At 35.2% G+C, this 22777-nt stretch overlaps 1 protein-coding gene across 9 annotated transcripts in view; it reads left to right on the top strand.

The window, feature by feature from the left end:
- VPS13B (vacuolar protein sorting 13 homolog B) overlaps positions 1–22777 on the top strand; it is a 717975-nt gene that overhangs the window by 212178 nt on the left and 483020 nt on the right. The window lies entirely within an intron of this gene.

Here is a 22777-nt window from a genome sequence, read left to right as displayed (position 1 = left end):
AAATGGAGTTAAGTTCTAGGTCAAGTACTTATAAATAGATTTTTCACTCAAATGAGTGTCAGGATATTTGGTAATTGTGTAGGATGCAGGACCATGCTCTGTTGTGTAAGGACTATTTTAAGCATTGATGACTCTGAATGTTCTTGGTTAATACTTAATGTCAGGTAGCATCTCTTGATATCTTTCTGTGTCTCCATTCATTGTGACACAGAAAATACTAATTTCCAAAAATGCCCCTAGAGGGTGGTACAACCCTCATATAGAATCCTGTGGCTGCAGATCAAAGAGCACAGGCTACAGGCAAGTTTCAGTCTTAAATTTGATTCTAAGTTCTTCTACTTCCAGACTTCTTACTGACTGTGATTTTGGGTAAATTAGTTAACCTCTCATAGGCTCAGTTTCCTTTCTGGAATACTGGGAAGATAATGTGTTACGGAGTTGTTAAGTGGATAAACTATTATAATGTGTTTTGGGTATCTGCCATGTGGTTCATATGGGATGAGACTGTCTCTCTCTTAATTCACCACTTTATTTTCCAGTACTAGTCGGCATTTAATAAATATTTGTTTATTTTATTATTTAATTCTTAACGTGTCACATTGTATTCCAATATTAAAAGCTTATGAGAGAGTGATTGCTTATGCTGTGTCTTTATTCTTGTGTTTTGGAACTTGTGAATCTTAGCCAAGATTGGATTATGGCCTCTAGTTTCTAAGAGAGTATTGCATTAGAAATATGATGGTTTGCTTTCTATTTGAAAAAGACATGTAGGATAAAGGTGTCTCTCAGGAAGCACATTCATTCCCCAGAATAATAATGTTTTTCTGTTATTTATGTTCTTTTCCTAAGGTCAGGGTGTTAGTGGGGGCTGTGGTAAAAGGCTGAGGACTTTTTAGTTCCTTGTTAATCTTGATCTTTGTTACATAGATTTTAAAAATACAGAATAGGTAATTTCTTTCTCTTTTTTCAACTTTTTTTATTTTTTATTTATTTATTTTTGTGTGTGTGTGTCTTTTTGCCATTTGTTGGGCCGCTCCTGCAACATACGGAGGTTCCCAGGCTAGGGGTCCAGTTGGAGCTGTAGCCGCCGGCCTACGCCAGAGCCACAGCAACTCGGGGATCTGAGCCGCATCTGCCACCTACACCACAGCTCATGGCAACGCCAGATCTTTAACCCACTGAGCAAGGCCAGGGATCGAACCCGCAACCTCATGGTTCCTAGTCAGATTCGTTTACCACTGAGCCACGACAGGAACTCCTCAACTTTTTTTTCTTCCTCCTGTCATTATGGCCTACTGACTACACATTGTATTTTCTTTCCCTCCCTTCCTCCTTCCTTCCTTCCTTCCATCTATCCATCCATCCATCTATCCATCCATCTATTCGTACATCCATCCATCTATCTTAGCCAGGTCAAGCCATTCATACTTTTATCTTAGTAAACTAAGATAGAATAGTTATATTCTTAGTAAACTAAGATATCTTAGTCAAGTATACTAAGTAAATTATACTAAGTAAAGTATACTTAGTAAAGTCTAAGTATACTAAGTATATCTTAGTAAACTGAGATACAATAGTTACTTCTGGCAGTTTTAATGAGGCTGATTACTTTGAAAATGTTATAAAGGGCCTCTAGTCTTCCTTTTCAAATTACCATACAGTTTATTTAAAAGAGCAAGCATTTGATTCGTTAAGTGCTGCTCTACATTTTATAGAATGGTGAAGCTTAAAAATATTAAGGTTTTCCTCAAATAAAGATTTATTAAAATTTTATCTCACCTAAATATATGAAGATTAAAAATATTATGAGTTTTTTTAAAGCAAGTCACCCTGCTTTAATATTTACAATGTGAACAAACAAATTTTTCTGTTTTCCGTTTATTCCTGCAGATCACCTTTGGGTCAGGCATTGTTGCTTTTGTAAATATGCTTACCCTTGACTTTTAGATACTCAGCGTTTAAGTTTGGTTCTGAGCCAGTGAGTGCTGAAATCTTTAAAACTAAACAAATGTTTATCATTCATTGTTTTTAACCAATTGCTGTCTTAAAACATTCAGCCACTTCCACAGAAGAATAACTTGTCAGTTACAGACTCTGTTAAAGTCTAATTCTAGAGCATTCTATAAAATTACTGAAAACCTATCTAATAATAATTCAGATTGGTTTAGATAATTTTAGGTTATTTTAAAATCTAAGATTCTTTTATGCCCAATTTAATGAATTTGCTTAAGTAATTAAGATAGATGACTATATTGGGTAATGACCATTTTTTTTCCTTCATGAAGTTAAAATTTTATCTGTTTTATTATTACACTTACATCCAATAAACTTTTCATTATTCATTTCCAGTGCTGTGTTGGGATTTTAAATTTACATTTGAATAGAATTTATGGTTTCACTTTACTTGTAAATAACATTTTTCTTTTCTTTCTTTCTTTCTTTCTTTCTTTCTTTCTTTCTTTCTTTCTTTCTTTCTTTCTTTCTTTCTCTTTCTTTTGCTTAGGAAGTTTATGGACCATTTATTTAATTCCTGCCATACAAAAAATGTGATTTGAAATATCCAGAAGATTATAAGACAGCCATAATAAATAAATAATTTTATTCAATATCATTTATATCTCTTTGCAATACAAGAGGTTTCTAGACTTCTTAGATCTCTTTTGTATATGCAAGAGAGAAGGTGGGACTTCTGTGTTCTTAGAATTGTTGATCAAAGTGTAAACTCCTAGGATGACTCTTTTTTGCTTTCTGCTTTGCAGTCATTGTAGAAAGCTAAACCTGCTGCCTTCAAGTGTTAGAGAGCACAGTAAACTCAAGGCCTTTTTACCTGTGTCCAAAGACCTGCTTCCTCCTCCAGTTGCATCCAATTCTTTGTTTCCTTGCTTTTGTCTTTATTTATATGACTTCCTTCTTCTCTTATAGTCCTTTGTTATTGGCTGCTCTTTACTAATAGTGTAGAGCAAAATAGCCATCTTTTTTGTGAGATACTTGAAATCTCCTATGTCACTAAAATGCTATGCTAACACCTGTACATTTAGGTGTAAGATCAATTGCTGGATTTAGGTTTTTACTAGATCACTAATGTTTTCTGAGGTTAGGGGGACCCAAGACTATGCTGCTGCTCTTTATGCTGTGTTGGATATACAAGTATAAATTTGAATATTTTTAAAAACCTCCAAAGCTTAAGAGAACATTAGAGGAAAATAAAAGTAAATTTTTAATTTGAGGACTGTACATGGTTTTTAGTTGTATTAATCTAAAGTGAACAATGATTGCACTGTTTTGACTGAATATTATTAGCCAATTTTCTTTTTGATTTATTTTGCTAATGAGATTGAGAATATGAATGCTGATTTAACTGTTGAAACGGGAATTTAACATGAATACAATTCACATGTCAGTGTCAAAGACTTGTGTGATTTTTTTACTGGAAGTGGGAAGTGTAACTATGCAAAGGCTTAGCTATTGCAAGAGTCTCATGTTGGGTCCTTTCCCTGTTCAGTTTTATTATCTGCATTTACAAAGAGGTTTGAAGAAATTAGAGTGGATTCAAAGAAAAGGAATAATAATTATTATTAGAATAGTAATGAGGACATGCAGAAATCATACAGCAATGGTTCCTAAATATTTTTGCCTTAATTCGTTGATATTTCACTCTGATGTATGTTATCCTCTGCGCCTTATGCTTAGTCACAAAGATCAATAGCATGACCTATACAAATAATTTTTTAGAAGAAATGTATAGAAAATCAGAGTATGAATTAATTTCCTTTGGGAATTTGACCTGTTCTTATCGTGCAGTTCCCTAGACTATATTTGCTTTGGGTTCCTTCCTTGCCTTTCCTTCCCATTTTCCTGGTGGATACAGTTTTATACCTGAAAAAGTGGTCATCCTCTCTAGGTCCTGGTGAAAGTTCTAAGAAAGTTGTAATGCTTGGTACTTAATAGTTGTCTAATAAATATTTAATGAAGGAGCTCTTAGGCAACTAATTCCACCTCAGAATAGAAAGTTAAGTTTCAAGTTTCCCTGGAATTAATTTCTGTCTATTTTGGCAGTTTCAGAGTTAAGTCTACTGGGAAGATTCTTTGGAAGGTGTCAGCAAGAGAGTAGAGATATATTCAGGCATGGGCTATTCTACTTAAGGATAATTGCTTTTTTTTGGACTTTTTTTTTTTAGGGCTGCATTGGCGGCATATGGAGGTTCCCAGGCTAGGGGTCCAGTCGGAGCTGTAGCCTTTGACCTGCACCACAGCCACAGCAACACAGGATCCGAGCAGTGTCTGCGACCTACACCACAGCTCATGGTCACTCCAGATCCTTAACCCACTGGGCAAGGCCAGGGATCAAACCCCTGTCCTCATGGATGCTAGTTGGCTGGTAACTCCATAAAGATACTTTCTTTCAAGGTAGTTCCCCACATGGGTTAATAATTGTCATGAGAACCAAATACAAACAATGACAGTGGTCATAAATTTAGAGGGTTGGGTGCACAGGCTTAGTAATTTATATTCTCTCATTCCTGATGAGCAAAGGAGAAAGGAACGTAGGTGGATATGTTTAATATGTATGTTTTCACCTAGGTTTATGCCAAAAACTGTTACTTTCTTTTCCCCTTTCATCCTAATCCTAACTTTCTTGACTCCATGACTGTGTGTGCAGAGTTGAGATTTCTTAGTTATGGCCTCCTCAGTGAGGGTAGAGGGTTTGAACAGTTAACTCCTACTAACATTGGCAGTTTTCATCTCTGCAAAGAATATGGAGGGAAGGAAACCAACAACTTTTGAACATTTACTATTAACATTATTGAACACTTATTATTATGACTGTTATCATACTTGCTGCATTTGTCTGACATCTTTTAAAAAACGGTTATTAACTATCTCAGAGATGCTAGTTAGTAAGTGGCAGAACCAGGAATTGAACCAGTATGTTCTCCTCTGCTATCTACCTAACTGTCTTAAATTAGGTATTGGAATGATTCAAAGTGGTTGTAATAGAGAGTCAAATATGTAAGTATAACTGTAAGCACAATTAAAAGCTGAGATGGGTAACCAGGTACACTTGAAATCATACTGCTATACTTTCTTCCCCCCTGAGGTTGTAGTTCTAAACTTGTGTTCTGCTTGTGTTCTGATTTATCTTTATTGTACTCTGATGCAAATTTCGCCTTTATTTGACTTGCAACCTGCTTTATAGAGTTAGTGATTTATTGAATATCTTGGAAGTAAGTCCTTGACAGGCAGTATTTTAAGAAGAAATTGCTTTGTGAGGATTTTGTTAACCTGACATTTTGTGGTTTCGCCTCATAAAACTGGCAAAGGACTCCCAGCATGGAATGTTAATAGGGTGAAGTAATGAATGCAGGCTGGGATACCAGCAAGCAGACATGAGCAGTCCTATAGTTCATACTCCGTGATTCTTGGGGGAGGTCTTTGTAGACGGTAGCTTTACTAAAAGATAAAAGCAGTAGGAGATCTTTTTAACTCAGCAGTTGATCAAACTCTTTCTGAAATTTAGGCTTAGAAGCCAAGCAATGGTATGAACATGGGAAAGTAATTAAAGTTAGGCAAGTGCGATCTCTCATGATAATTTTCACTTTCTCAAGCTGTTGAAGTAAATAATTACTGAGTACCTATTTCCTCTAACCAAATATTAGCCTTTTTATTCCCGCTCATCAACTTTCAAGTTCGGCCTTTTTCACTTACATGTCTCAATCTGTCAATAAGATAACTAATTTAATTTTAGCATTAGTTGTGCAGATTTTATTCCACTGGAAAAAGTGATTTATAACATTCTCTTTTACATTTAATTTTATTTAAAAATTGTGCTCTGCAGAGCCCAAGGATTCTAAGTAACACATGCTAACCAATTGTGCCACTGGAGCTCCTAGCCCCAGATTTCTTAGAGTTGCCATTAGGTGAGATTCTAGACTATTATTTCTAGAGTCTATAAAAGAAGCTCTTCTTTTTTCTGCCTAATTTGTTGGACTGCTCTGTCAGATTTATTTGATAAAAGGATTCTTATCCTAACAAAGTCTTAAAGTCTCATGTTTAGCTACTATTTAATTTAAAATAATGTTAGTTTTAAAATACATTTTCAATGTTTCTGTGATCACAACTTAGAGCATAAGAGTATATATAGGTTCCTTTGAACCTTTTATTCTAAAGAATAGAAATGATTTTTTTTATAGATTGAGGGGAATTTTTGAGACCTGTTACTTTAATTATAATCCCTTTGTGGGATTATCTTTAGTTGCAGAGATTATAAATGGCTTTCAAAGTAATTGTTTTGTTACATTTTGATACTTATTTTTCTTTGGCAATGCCCACAGCATACAGAAGTTCTTGGGTCGGGGATCAAACCCCCGCTACAGCAGTGACGCCAGATCCTTAACCTGCTGAGCCACCAGGGAACTCCCATTTTGATAGTTTTTAATTAAAGGCTTTTTTGCTCTGTGAGATAAGCTATTAAGATAGCTTTTTTTGTAAAATCTGAAACAGTTTTATTAACCATTCTTACTTTCATTTAAGTTCTGAACATGTAAACTAGTATTATTCTCAAGAGGCTAATGACATATTTTAATTTTGCTCTTCTTTACTGTTTATTCAATTATTCAAGGGGTCTTAAGGGTTTTTAAAATTTTTTTCTATAAGTTTCTTTTAAATTTGTACCTTGCTTTTTTTCTTACTTATTATATATACTAGATTCATAGCATTAATCACAGAATAGTCTGGGTAGTTTTAATGTTTGCTTGCTAATTTTGCCCTCTTCTTTCATTCATTTTGTATAAATTAGTTGATTTTATCTCCTGAAGCCCTAGAATAATTCCCTTTTGTCCGTCAGATGAAATCCAATGTTTCAGCTTTTGCAGCTGCTCATGTATTAGCTAACAGTGAAAAAAAAAGTTTAATTTTATGCTTCAGTTGTTCTTCAAAATATTACCTTCTAAGCTAGAAGGTATTGACACTTAAGTCTACTTCTCAAAGGCAGTTTTGCAAAATTTATGACAAAGAGCAACCTTAGCAGAGTAATTCTAATTTATGTGTATTCATGGTTTAGGTTAAAAATCATAGTCAACGTAAATCTGGTATCTGAGAAAATATTCATAAGGTTGATGTCAGCGAATGTTTTGCCTATGTTTTCTTCCAGGAGTTTGATAGTGTCTTGTCTTATATTTAAGCCTTTAAGCCATTTCGAGTTTATTTTCATGCATGGTGTAAGGGTGTGTTCTAGTTTCATTGATTTGCTTGCAGCTATCCAGGTTTCCCAGCTGCTGAAAAGACTATCTCTTTCCCATTTTATGTTCTTGCCTCCGTTGTCAAAGATTAATTGACTGTAGCTCTCTGGGTTTATCTCTGGGTTCTCTGTTCTCTTCCATTGCTCCGTCTGTCTGTTTTGGTACTATACCACACTGTCTTAATGACTGTGGCTTTGTAATATTGCCTGAAATCTGGGAGAGTTACGCCTCCTGCTTGGTTTTTGTTCCTCAGGATTGCTTTGGCAATTCTGGGTCTTTTGTGGCTTCATATAAATTTTTGGATTGTTTGTTCAACTTCTTTGAAAAAGGTCATGGGTAATTTGATAGGGATTGCATTGAATCTGTGGATTGCTTTGGGTATTATAGCCATTTTTACAATATTCATTTTTCTAACCCAGGAGCATGGAATATCTTTGCATTTCTTTGAATGCTCTTTAATTTCCTTGATTAATGTTTTATAATTCTCAGCATATAAGTCCTTTACCTCCTTGGTCAGGTGTATTCCCAGGTATTTGATTTTTTTGGGGTACAATTTTAAAAGGTATTTTTGTATTCCTTTTCTAATATTTCATTGTTGGTATACAGAAATGTGACTGATTTCTAAATGTTAATCTTACATCCTGCTACTTTGCTGAATTTGTTGATCAGTTCAAGTAATTTTTGTGTGGAGTCCTTAGGATTTTCTCTATATAGTATCATGTCATCTGCATACAGTGACAGTTTTACCTCTTCTCTTCCTATTTGGATGCCTTTTATTTCTGTGATTGCTGTGGGTAGGTAGAACTTCCAATACTATGTTGAATAACAGTGGTGAGAGTGGGCATCCCTGTTTTGTTCCAAATTCAGGTCAGTCTCCCAAAGTAACAGAAATAAAAGCAAAAAGAAACCAGTGGGACCTAATCAAACTGACAAGCTTTTGCACAGCAAAGGAAACCAAAAAGAAAACAAAAAGACAACTTACAGAATGGGAGAAAATAGTTTCAAATGATGCAACTGACAAGGGCTTAATCTCTAAAATATACAAGCAACCTATACAACTCAACAGCAAAAAAGCCAACAACCCAACTGAAAAATGGGCAAAAGACCTGAATAGACATTTTTACAAGGAAGATGTACAGATGGCCAACAAGCACATGAAAAAATGCTCAACATTCCTGATTATTAGAGAAATGCAAATCAAAACTACCATGAGATTCCACCTCACACCAGTCAGAATGGCCATCATTAATATAAGTCCACAAATAACAAATGCTGGAAGGGGTATGGAGAAAAGGGAACCCTCCTGCACTGTTGGTGGGAATGTAAGCTGGTACAACCACCATGGAGAACTGTATGGAGGTACCTGAGAAATCTATATATAGAACTACCTTATGACCCAGCAATCCCACTCTTGGGCATATATCCGGACAAAACTTTCCTTGAAAAAGATGCATACACTTGCATGTTCATTTGCAGCGCTATTCACCATAGCCAAGACATGGAAACAACCCAAACGTCCATTGAGAGACAATTGGATTAGGAAGATGTGGTACATAAACACAATGGAATACTACTCAACCATAAAAAAAGACATAATGCCATTTGTACCAACATGGATGGAACTAGAGACTCTCATACTGAGTAAAGCAAGTCAGAACAGGAAGGACAAATACCATATTATATCACTTATACCTGGAATCTAATTTAAGGCACAAATAAACCTTTCCACAGAAAAGAAAATCATGGACTTGGAGAATAGACCTGTGGTTGCCAAGGGGGAGGGGGAAGGGATGGGGTGGATTGGGAAGTCGGGGTTAATGGATGCAAACTATTGCCTTTGGAGTGGATTAGCAATGAGATCCTGCTGTGTAGCACTGGGAACTATGTCTAGTCACTTGTGATGGAGCATGATAATGTGAGAAGATAGAATGTATATATGTATGTGTAACTGGGTCACCATGCTTTACAGTAGAAAAAAGATTGTATTGGGGAAATAATTAAAAAAATAAAATTAAAAAAAATCTGGTATTTAGGGGGAAGTTATTACTGAGTTCTCTTAAGAGCATTATTTTACATGACTGTCAGGGATCAATTCAGTGTTTGTTCCTTGTAGAGAAAAGACCACTTTTGATAGGACCCAGTTAGGTGTATCAAATTTCAAGTATTAGCCAATTCCTTGGGGGGTGGGGGTGGAGCCTTTATATCCGTTTCTGTCAACTCTTATGATACTTTTTATATTATCCCTCGGCATCTACCTTCCAAATATTTAAATTATGCATTCTTTTCAAAGTCTTTACTATTTCAAAGAAAGTAACATTTTCTTTCTTTAGATTCCCTCCCCCCCAATAAATTATTTATTTATTGCCCATAGGAAATGGTTTTTGGGGGCTGTTCTTCCATGTTCTGATAGTTCTTTGGGAGTTGGTCTTTCATATTACCATAGTTCTTTTGGGGGATGTTCATCTATGTTCCTATACTAACCTTAATGATTATTTATCTTAGCCACTAGATTTTTGGAAGAAAAGTTAATTAATCACTTTTCCTGCTTATGTATTCTCTGCTGGATACCTTTCCTTTCCTACGCATCTGTGTGTACCATACCTGGAAGAACTGAGAAGATAATGATTCAAATAATTTACTATTTTTGTCGTTCAGATGAGGAACCCTGGTTGAAGAGACTCACATTTTTCCTGGCATGTGCACCAGATACTCAGTACATGGATTGAGTGAATAAACTTGTGTTATTCACATTTAATGTCTGAGAAGTGTATCTTGTTTTCTAAGCTTCACGAGAGCTAAGAGTATGTTTTCTCTGGTATGTGAATGTTTCCACTTGTCAAGTGAATAAATAATTTATGAAAAACTTAAATAATTTGGAATAAGGCAGAATTTCTTTCTATGCAGTTGATTAAAAGCAAATTAATCTATGAAAGTAATTTTGCTGCAAATGGAAGTTGATGGCTTGACAAACCAAGACATCACTTATTTATATGAGTTGAAAAGGAACTTGAGAAGCTAAAATTTTCTAATATGGAATAAATTCTGATCAGTGGACATCTAGAAAGTATAATACCATGAAATTGTACGTAAATAAATGCCTAAGGCTTCACTCTCTTCCTTGGCCAGAATCTTAGGATAAAACTAAGCTGCTTATAGCTAGCCATGTGTTAGTATTAAGATGGTTAAAAAGAAGACTCAAATGCATGCATGTTAGAGATTTATCTATTTCAGAAGCATTTGCTAAAAATATATATGGAGAGACTGGTTTCACCAGCAGCCAGATTTTAAACTGCATGCTGGAATAATTTAAAGGTATTTTTGTGGGCTCCTCCCCATATTTATAATTAAATTTCGTGTATCTGTCTCTCACAAATGTATCCTTTGTCACACTTAGTTTATACCATAGTTCATCAATTCCGAGGTACATTTTTCTCCTAGATTTTACTATTTCTGAAATTAAGCTACATCTTAAAAATAAATGGTCTTTTATTACTATTCTTATCCTCACTTTAAGTCTAGTTCTTAAAGAAGAAGTATGTTTTCTTCTTGAGCTCATCTCAGACACCATCAACCTGAAACCACTTTAAATTATTTGTTAGATGTTTTTTTGGACTTAACCGTTAGTGTGAATTTAGACTGCCTTAATTGTGTGAGTATTGGGTTGTGCTTTTAATTTTCTGGGGAGATTTTGTCCCCCGCCCTTCACCTAAGGCAGAAGCTATTTCATGACTTTTGCTGCTTTTCCTATAAACTAGGAAGGTTTATTTCTCTTAAATCTTACAGGTGTACCCCTGGAATTTTGCAACTCTATACACATATAAAATAATGCTGTGTCATAATTAATGGCGTCTTTGATAAGAAAGATAGCATTGTAGTCAACATAATCAGGTAAAAATGGTAACAGTGTGAAATAGAGTCAGCCCAGTTCAGTTTGAATCTTGAAGTTTATCAATGACTGAAAATGAAAATATTATTAAAGAATAATGATTTTTATTTGAGACTTCTCTTGCAAGATGGGAATTACACTAGTAGACTATTTAGCCTTAATATATTAACTATATCTATAGTTGCAAAAGGTAATATTTTCTCAAAAATTTGAAGTAGCTCATACTTTGCAGACAGGTATCTCTTCAGAAGTTTTAGTAGATTTTTTTTTGCAAAGTCTTAATTTTTAAAAAAAATTTCAAGAGCTATCCACTTGAATATGAAAAATTTCTGCCAATTTAAATGAACATTATATTTATGTTAGACAAACAGAATGAAAACCTGTGGAATGAAAACCTCATCCTTCAGTCAATGTATTTGGGTCAACTTAGGCCACCTGCCCATCTTTGAACCAGTAATTGCCATGGGATGCCATGTTTTGATCAGCTTTACTTCATGTTCTTAAACCAGTCAAGGGGAATGGGATTGTCCTGACAAGTTTGGACCTAGAGTAGAGGTAGCACTTAATTCTGGGTTCTTACATAAAATTGGGATTCTATTCGGAAGGAAGAAGAGGAAGGTGGCTACTGGAGAGGAACCAGTAGGATCCTCCATAGGGCTTAATACTTGTGTGACCCTTTTATTTCACTTCTTTAAATGTCTTTGAGGAAATTACCATCTTAATTCATATGGACTTTTTTGGTGTGTCTCCTACTGTGGTTTAGTATCAGTACTGAACTTTACTCCTTTGATTTTTATTGATCCTAATATTTGTTAAGCTTCACATAATGTAAATTAAGAGGGAGTTGATATAAATATGTTCTGAAGATTAGCTGATAAAATTTATATCTTCTCTAATAATAGTAGATTTTTATTAATTTTTATTGGAGAAATAAAAAGGAACCAACAAAAACAGGGCTCTGTTTTTTCGTTTTGTTTTTCAGATTTTCTTCACTTAATATGAAAGCTCCATATTTCGTTTCCTAAAAAACTTGGTGGTTAGACTGTTTTAAGAAGAGTCTTACAGTGTATACTTTGAAAAGTGTCAGGTTAACAAAATCCCTGTGCAGCAATTTCATCTTAAAGTACTGTTTGTCATGGACTTGGTTCTAAATATTCCACTAATCACTAACTCGATAAAGCAGGTTGCAAGTCAAGTAAAGGCAAAATATTATATCAAACACAATCAAGATTAATTAGACTACAGATGAGATGCAAGGGGATTAATAGAGGTAAGACATCAGCACACGTGGGATAGGATGTAAGTGGGACAGTGCCTGCATCCTGTATCCTGTGGCATGCAATGTTTGTATGGTTTTTCTCTCCCCTACTCGAACAGGTTACTAATTTATCTGTATTTATCATCTTGCAGATTCTCCGTATGTTTCATAAGCTGCTTGCTTCCTAAAATATTTTATGAGTTCTGCTTGTATCTCATTTAATTTGCTATCTGTGGTTAACATTTCTTATGATCTCATCCATCTTGTTTTTCTGGATTTATACTGTAATTGAATGTTCTCATTACATAAAGTGCACCTTGTAGAAATTCTTTATTGGTCAGGGCTTAAATCAGAGAAGCAGACCATTAGGAGATGAACGTGTAAGGGATTTATTGTAAAGATTTCTCCATACTCAGTTGTGGGGAGCTATTTAAACACTCTGTGGAAGTTGTTTCTTCTGTGTTTGGTATTGTAACCTGAAGTCGGCCAGACAAAAAAGTCAAGAAAGCAAGATAGACATGAAGTAAAGGGAAGCACAGACAAATAGGAACCTGTGAGGATTAGTGGAAATGGGCCTCTCACTGCTTCCAATTTGATGATACAGGTATCTTCTGAGAGACTCCTGCATCCTTTATCACATAGGTCACAATGAATAATGCTCCTGGCCCAAAAAAATTGAAGGAGGAGGTTTGACAAAAGCTAGAGTTGCTGTGGGTCCGGCTGCTACCTATGCCAACTAGGTGAGCGAGCAGATAAGCAGCAATGTGCATGCACAGCAGAACCACCTCATGAGTGTGAAAAATATATGGCTACTACTTCATCTCCACCTTTCAAATCTTGCAAAAATACCGTTTGTAGCCAAAGCTGCCTTTGAGCTCTCAGGAGAAGAGAATTTTAAGAAGTGTAGTTCTAGCTTAGGCTGACACATGCAAATGCATCATATGTTTTTCTTTAAATTAAATTGTTCCAAAGTGGAGTTCCCACTGTGGCTCAATGGGATCTGCGGCATCTTGGGAGCACTAGGACCCTGGTTGGATCCCAGCTTTACACTGTGGGTTAAGGATCTAGCGTTGTTGCAGCTTAGATTGTAGCTGTGGCTGGGATCTGATCGCAATAGCTCCATATGCTGCCCCCCACAAAAAATTGTTTTAAAGTGATTCAATCTGTTTGAATAACAACAGCAAGTAATTATTACTGAGCACTTACTGTGTGCCAGACACCATCCTGTGCTCTTTGCATATATTAGATTATTTAAAGATACTTAATAAGACAATTATCTTATGAAGTGTGCCTCCTCTTCTCCTTTTCTCTCCTCTTTCTCCTTTTCCTTCTTACTGCTTCTTTACTCTTCATCCTTTTTCTTCTTTTTCCGTCTCCCTCTGTGTTTATCTGTCTCCTTCTTTCTCCCCTCCCCTCCTGCTCTTGCTCTCTCTTTTTCTTTTTTTTTTTTTTTGTCTTTTTAGCCATTTCTTGGGCTGCTCCCACGGCATATGGAGGTTCCCAGGCCAGGGGTCTAATCGGAGCTGTGGCCTCCAGCCCACGCCAGAGCCACAGCAACATGGGATCCAAGCCGCGTCTGCAACCTACACCACAGCTCATGGCAACGCTGGATCCTTAACCCAGTGAGCAAGGCCGGGGATCGAACCCACAACCTCATGGTTTCTAGTCGGATTCGTTAACCACTGAGCCACGACGGGAACTGCCCCAAGCAATAAGATCTTAATGTAAATCTCAGGACATGGCTAACACTTACATGGTATCCGGTTTGTTTTTTAAATTTTCAAATGCCCAAGGAATAAGAAAGAACCTGCATAGCAAGGGCAGAGGAACTCCTCTTGCTCTCTCTTAACAGGTGAGAAAACCATGGCATGTAGAGACTAATTACTTAAGGTCAATCTATAGCTGGTCTGTTATGAATAAAAGCATTCACTCTCAGAAAGTTTAATAGCAGTGCTCAGGCTTTAACCAGATATAAATGACAAGCAGAGAGGAATGCAGCAGTGGAGATGGATTGTAGCATTCTGCCAAGTAAACCAAGTGGTCATTTTTAGGAATGCAGAGCCTTTGAGGGATGAAGAGAAAATCTGAAATAACCCAGTAGAATGGCACTGGTGGGGCAGTAGCTTACTGCAAAGGATTCACTACCATTGCTATTTTGTTTAATTAATAGGTTATATTGCACCTCAAGATCTATACTACTTATTTTGTCATTTTGAGTACTCCTTGGCTTACAATTGTATATGCCTAGGAGTAAATGTCCTCTTTTGAGAAGTTTAGCTCAGGATGATTTCTAACTTTTCATTCAATTTGGGGGTTCTTGGATTATAGGACTTTTCCACTTGTGAAGTATTATCTTACCCGTTTTTATGTGAAACATACTGAGAGAAAATTTTAAACCTTTGGTATTTTTTGAGAATTCTAAACCTTATATTTTAGTTTGGGGCATATTAAACACTATTCATTTCAATAAATACTACTTAAGCAGCTACTGTAAGTAGATTCTATGCTATTTCCAAGTATGTGTTTTAGTAAAAAGAACGACTCACTTTGAAAAGATGTATTTTTAAGGTATTCTGGAAGGACAGTGTGATTTATATATCTTGTTTAACAAAAATCACCTTAGGGAATGCTGATCAAAATTTTATGTCTTTATTCTTTGCCTTGACATCCAATGCATGTTGTTAGTGGTTCAAGGAAATCCATCTCTATTAAGGGGAAAAACCCTGTTAGTTCCAGATTATAAATAAAATTGATCTTTTTGCAGTGTTACTGCCAATTTTGGTTTTGAAGCAACTTATTTCTTTTTGAGCCATCAGCTGCAGTGGATTATATTAAATTTAACCACTAAGCTTTCTCAGTGATCTTTACCTTCCTGTTCTGTGCTATGACAATATTTCCTTTGAGATCTCACTAAATAATATCTTCTTCATCATAATGACAGATTCTAATAACATACTGTAATCTAGAAGTTCTATCAGTAAATAATTTACTAACCTTTAGTTTTCCTTTAGAGCAAAAATTTCTTTGATAATAGCTCAATTGGCATTTTAAGCCAAATTCTTAGCTGCCGAAGACTGTCTTGTGCATTTTAGGATGTTTTACAGCATACCTAATCTCTACCCACTGGGCCAGTTGTACCTTCCAATTTGTGACAACCAAAGAAGATTAAAAGCCACTTCTTTAGTGTGTATGTTTTACTCTAATTTCTATTAACTTATTATAGATACCTATTTAAAAGTGTTTCCCTGGGCTTTTAGAAAATAATTTAAAATAGGGATGTATTATTTGGAGTAGTTATCTTGGGGCTAATATTTCAGAATGTACACTACCAGAATTGTTTTATAGAAAAAGTTCAAGTGCCCCATATCAGAACTTTTTGATCACACATAGAATACAAAACAATGATAGTGTTGTCCTCATTGTAATATCATTATGGCCATTCATAGAGATTATGAAATACTATTCAGGGACCAGTGATGGAATTTATGTCTGTGTTTAATCAGTCTTTTTAAATTTTATTTAAAATTATAGTTGATTTACAATGTTGTGTCAATTTCTGCTGTGCAGCAAAGTGACCCAACATCTATATATATATACACATTCTTTTTCTCATATTGTCTTCCATCATGTTCAATTACAAGAGATTGGATAGAGTTCCCTGTGCTATACAGTAGGACTTCTTTGCTTATCCATTCTAAATGTAATAGTTTGCATCTACTAACCCCAAAAGTCCATCCCACTCCCTCCCCCCTTTCCCCCTTGGCAACCACAAGTTTGTTCTCTGTGTTTGTGAGTCTGTTTCTGTTCTGTGCCATATTTTAGATTCCACATATAAATGATATCATATGGTATTTGTCTTTTGCTTTCCTTTTGGCTAAGATCAAGTGTAATCAGTCTTTTTATTTGAAGGGTGGGATTTTGAAAGAGAAAGAATCGAATATTAGGAATTTAATCAAGTACTTGAGTGAACAGAATCAGAGAACAGGATTGAACTTTCTTTTTTTTTATTTTTATTTTTTATTTATTTTTTAGGGCCACATCCACGGCATATGGAGGTTCAGACGCTAGGGGTCCAATCAAAGTTATAGCTGCCAGCCTATGCCACGGCCACAGTGGATCCAAGCCGTGTCTGTGGCCTACACCACAGCTCATGGCAACGCCGGATCCTTAACCCACTGAGCAAGGCCAGGGATTGAATCCACAACCTCACAGTTCCTAGTCGGATTCGTTTCCACTGTGCCACGACGGGAACTCCAGGATTGATTTTTTTTTTTTTTTAAAGATAGCCTTGCTTTTTAAATTTTTTTTTTACTTTTTTTTCTTTTTGCCTTTTCTAGGTCTGCTCCCGTGGCATATGGAGGTTCCCAGGCTAGGGGTCGAATCAGAGCTGTAGCCGCCGGCCTAAGCCAGAGGTACAGCAATGCGGGATCCCAGCTGCATCTGCAACCTATACCACAGCTCACGGCAACACTGGATCCTTAACCCACTGAGCAAAGGCAGGGACCGAACCCACAACCTCATGGTTCCTAGTCGGATTCGTTAACCACTGCGCCACGATGGGAACTCCTGAATTTTCTTAATATCACTAGTAGTTATAATGAAATATAAATTTTAAAATTCTGAATTGCTAAAAAAGTGGTACTTTGGTAGTAAATTAAGAAACATTAAAATCTGTAAGAAACAATTGGTAATATTATTAACATAAAACATCTGGATTGTATTTGTGCATTTTTGCACAAAAAGTTCTTAATATATTTTGACTTTAGTGAAGCTTGTTGCATCTGAATTAAATTGTAAAATTTAAGGACAGATATGAAATCTAAAATTTGCTATGGAAATGGTAGAATTTAATTTAAAGTATTGCATTTGTACATGAGATAGAAGTATATATGAGTGATTTTATGACACTTTTATAGGTAGTTGACAAAAGAAATTGTCAATATTTTGAGCTCACCATAGTAAATACACAATGATAACCACAGCAATTTAAGGGAAAGGAATAATTAACACAACATAAGTAGTTTAAATTCCATTTTGTTCAAGGGATATTTTGTTAACTTAATTTCTTTTTCAAGGCAATAGAAGTTAAAATTCTAAAGCCTAGGTGAGATTTTTTTTAAGTCCTCTTGGGAGAAGGTTGGGAATAAGAAGCAATATTACACTCTTCCTTGCATTCTATAATTATGTGAAGGATGAAATATCTTATCCATCTTTCCTGATCGTTTGCTGGCAGGTCTTCATTTCCTATTTCTTAGTATATTTTTTCCGATTGGGGAGGATCAAAAATAAAAAAGGCAGTATCAGCTAACTGTTAATTATTTAAAACCTAATTTCAAAGTCATTTTTTCAGAAGTTTGAGAATCTTTTACACTCTGTCCATACTTAATATCAGTGATTTGTGTACATTGACATAGCCTGTCTGTCCTTCAAAACATTCTTTAATGTATTCTATGTGATACAAGATCGAAGATTTGATTGAGATTTCATTCCTTTCTTCTCTAATATTCTACTTTAAATTTCCTGTATGTATTATAAACTCTAAGATATGAGACTTTATGTTCAGTTTTTTGTCCATTTATTTATTTTGATATTGTACTGACATTGCATTAACCTAATTTTTATGGGAAAGGAAAAAAAAACTTGTCAAATGTTTTCTCTAGTAAGGTTGTCAAGTATAAGTAATATTGCTTAATTTCCTTAATGATAAATAATAAAGTGATTCTAAGCCCTACTTATAGAAGAGTTTAGACTTCAGAAAATTGTTTATCATGTAATACATGAAGGAATCATAGTTCTTCAGCTATGTCTATCAGAAATCGCTTTAAATAATAATGCTTGTCTACTTAAATTGTACCACTTTAGTGGCACCTTAGTAATGAAACTTTGAATTGTTGTACAGTTTATATATTTTTGGAGAAGAATCTGATGTTTAAAAATGTAACTTTAACACAGTCTTATATCTTTAAATTATTGTATTCTAAGGGGGATTCAGGGAGATGTAAGACTTATGCCTAGAGAATGTTTCTTGGAGAAAGATGTGCAAGGAAAATAGAGGCCATGCATATGGTGATTTTTAAAAAATCATTTCTTTTAATCAAATAATTTGAGACAATTGTGGATTATAAGAGATGATATAGAGAGATCATATATAGCCTTTCCTCAGTTTCCCCCAATGATAATATCTTCTAAAACTGTAATGCAATATCCCAACCAGAGTATTGACAGTCCATTGATCTTGTTCACATTTCTCTTGTTATATTGGTACTTGTGTGTGTATTTAGTTTTGTGTAATTTGATCACATGTGTAGGTTTGTGTATCTACTACCATAGTGAAAACAAAGAACAGTTTCATCACCACAGTAATTCCCTTAGTTACCCTTTTATAACCTTACCCATTTAGTTCCTGGTTCCTCCTTCCTAGCCACTTCAATCCCACTTTATTAACCTCTGACAACTACTAATCCATGCCCCATTTCTATAATTTTATCATGCTTTTTATGCTTTTTTTGTTCAGGTTAATTCTCTGGATATATATGTGTCATTGTCCAGTCTCTTTCCCAAGGTAGTGTTTTTGAAATCACTCATGATGTGTAAGTTTATCGGCAAGTTTATCGGCACCATTTTTCCAACAGCGTGTACTCACTTCATGTCTGTTTGTGACATTTTGGTAATTACCATAATATTTATACTTTTTCATTATTATTGCATTTGTTATGATCTAGCATCAGTAGTTTTATTACTATTGCAGAGTAGTATTCCATCATAAGGATATGATGCAGATTATGTCTCCATCCCACTGCTGATGGACATTTGGGTGGTTTCTAGTTGGGAGTTATTGTGATTAAAGCTGCTGTAAAACCTTTTTTTGTACAACTATTTTGTGAATATACATTTTCATTTTTATTGCATGCATATTTAGGAGTAGTGTATGTTTATAAGAAACTGTTCAACTTTTTTTTTTTTTTAAACTAGTGTGGCTCTGTGATTTAGCACTCCCGCCAGCAATATATGTGAGTTGTAGTTAGTCCATCCATATCCTTGTCAATATTTGGTGTAATCATTTTGATTTTACCTGGGAAATGGTGTCTCATTCTGATTTTAACTTTTTAAAAAATCTGATGACTAATATAAGCATTACCTCATTGTATTATGCTTTGGTTAATTGAACTTTGCAGATACTGCGTTTTTTTACAAATTGAAAGTTTGTGGCAATCTGGAGATCCTGTCATGGCTCAGTGGTTAACAAACCCAACCAGCATCCATGAGGACGCGGGTTCAATCTCTGGCTTCACTCAGTAGGTTAAGGATCCGGCGTTGCCATGAACTGTGGTGTAGGTTGCAGTTGCAGCTTGGATCTCATGTTGTTGTGGCACCGGTGTAGGCCAGTGGCTGTAGCTCCAATTGGACCCTTAGCCTGGGAACTTCCACATGCCATGGGTGCGACCCTAAAAAGACCAAAAAAAAAGGAAGTTTGTGGCAATCTGTATTGAGCAAGTTTATCGGCACCATTTTTCCAACAGCGTGTACTCTCTTCATGTCTGTTTGTGACATTTTGGTAATTACCATAATATTTATACTTTTTCATTATTATTGCATTTGTTATGATCTAGCATCAGTAGTTTTTGTTGTTACTATTGTAATTGTCTTGGGGTGCCATGAATCGTGACCATTTAAGATAACAAGCTTAATTTTTGAAATGACAACACAGGACTTAGAATATAACATAAACTTAGTTGATAAAAAAGCAGCAGGGTTTGAGAGGATTAATCCCAATTTTGGAAGATGTTCTATTGTGTATAAAATGCTTTGGAATAGCATTGCAAGGTATGGAGAAATGCCAATCAGTATGGCAAACTTCATTGTTAACTTATTTTAAGAAACTGCTAGTCACCCCAGCCTCTAGCAGTCACCTGATCAGTCAGCAGCCATTAACATCAAGGCAAGACCCTCCACAAGCAAAAAGATTAGGATTTGCTGCAGGCTCAGATGATGGTTAGTATTTTATAACAGTAAAATATTTTAAAATTAAGGTACGTACCTTTTTTTTTTAAGACATAATGCTGTTGTTGCATACTCAGTAGACTACAGTATAGGGTAAACATAACTCTTATATGCGTTATGAAACCAACAAATTTGTGTGATTCCCTTTATTGCAATATTTGCTTTATTGCACTCAACTGAAGCCATGTTTCCAAGGTATGCCTGCAATAGTATTTTTTTTCACGTGCTTTTTGGCATTTGATACCTTCTTTTGTGAACTGTCTGTTCAAATCTTTTGCCTGATTCATATTGGTACTGGTCTTCTTATTGAGATCTAAGAGTTCCTTATATATTCTGGATACAAGTCAGATATAGTGGGTAATTTTTTTTCCCCCATTCTGGCCTTGTGTTTTATTTTCATAACCGTGTCTTGTAAAGAACAACATTTAGGAGTTCCTGTCGTGGCGCAGTTGTTAATGAATCTGACTAGGAACCATGAGGTTGCGGGTTTGATCCCTGGCCTTGCTCAGTGGGTTAAGGATCTGTTGTTGCCGTGAGCTGTGGTGTAGGTCGCAGACGTGGCTCGGATCCCACGTTGCTGTGCCTCTGGCTTAGGCCTGTGGCTACAGCTCCGATTTGACCCCTAGCCTGGGAACCTCCATATGCCATGGGAGTAGCCCTCAAAAAGGCAAAAAGACAAAAAAAAAAAGAAAAAAAAAGGGAACAACATTTAAAAATTTTGATGACATCAAACATCTGTTTTTTTATGATTAGTACTTTTTGTGCTTTAGATTTTCTGAGAAATTGAAGATAGTATCCTATAACTTCCTCTAAAAACTTTGTAGTTTATTTTTTATTTTTAGGTCTATAATTCATCTTTTTAAAAAATTTCTGGTCTTTTTAGGTTTGCACTTGCAGCATATGGAAGTTCCCAGGCTAGGGATCGAATTGGAGCTGCAGCTACCAGCCTACACCACAGCCACAGCAATGCCAGATCCAAGACATGTCTGCAGCTTACACCACAGCAAAAGGCAAGCCAGATCCTTAACCCATTTAAACCTGTGTCCTCATGGACACTAGTCAGGTTTGTTACTGCTGAGCCACAATGGGAACTCCTGATACATCTTAAATGAATTTTAATGAATAGTGTTTGGTAAGGATCAAGGTTTTGGATTTTTTTCCCCCATTTGTTAAAGCATTGTTGAAAAGACTCTTTCATTGAATTGTGTTGGCATCTTCGTTGAAAAATCAATTGACACTGTATTGGTTGGTCTGTTTGTCGAATGTCTGTTCCATTTCATTAATCTATTTATCTTTGTTTATGCCAATATTCATGGACTTGTTTGCTGTTACTGTATCCTGAATCTTGAAATCAGGTAGTGTGAGTCCTCTAACTTTAAGCTTTTTATAGATTGTTTAGGTAATACTAAGTTCTTTGAATCTTTAGATAAACTTGGTGAAAGAATGATGTCATAAAAACATTGTCTTTCGTTTCAATCCCTGATCATAGTATATCTCTCCATTTGTTTAGGTCTTCTTTAATTTTCCTCAGGACAATTTTTTTTTTTTTTTTTTACTATTTCTTACCTACCACCTTGTATTTTCTTCCTCTCCTGATCATTAATTTCATAGTCTGTTAGAGTATGTACCAAATATTTTTCTTTTAGGATATACTTGTATTTCAAATTTATATCATTAGAATTAGTGAGAAAAAAAGATTTTAATTGCAAGATTGGTAGTTTTGAAGATACCTATTTTAAAACACTTTATATTTAAGCTTTTGTTTTTTCTTAGAACATAAAAATAAGGTCAATTTTAGAGTTAGTTAATGAAAATAACATACCAAATTATATTGTTACATTTTGAGGTTTATAGTATTCTGTGAAAACATTTTGAAATGCAGTTTCTCATGACAGTGATTTTTCAAACCTTTATATGTTGTAAAATCTGTTCTTTTTGAAGCTCAATCATTCCAACAATTTGTAATAATATAGGTTGTTACCATAATAGCATTTAAATACCTTTGTTTAAATAATGAGACCCATGACAAGAGAACATATATTATCCTGTTCTGTGTTTCAGTTGTTATTCCTTTTTCTTTTTATTATGAAATATATTAAACACACATATAAAGAATAATATAATGACTATCCCAGCTTTAAATGAAAAATCATTGCAAATATATTTTAAGCCTCCATTTTCCCTTTCCTGGTCATACTCTACTTTCTCAACTGACATATCACAGTTGGCCACTGTCCTCAAATTATCTCTCATTATTCCTGTGCCTGAATATGCCTTTATATTTATAGTATTTATGTTTGTATCATTTAAAAATGTCTTATTCTCTGGAGTTCCCATTGTGGCTCAGCAGAAATGAATCTGGCTAGCATCAGTGAGGACGCAGGTTCCATCCCT

This window comes from Phacochoerus africanus, chromosome 6 (genome assembly GCF_016906955.1).
Source record: "Phacochoerus africanus isolate WHEZ1 chromosome 6, ROS_Pafr_v1, whole genome shotgun sequence".
NCBI lineage: Eukaryota > Metazoa > Chordata > Mammalia > Artiodactyla > Suidae > Phacochoerus > Phacochoerus africanus.
Note: the sequence above shows the minus strand (reverse complement) of the source record. Positions and strands in the feature narration are given on the sequence as shown.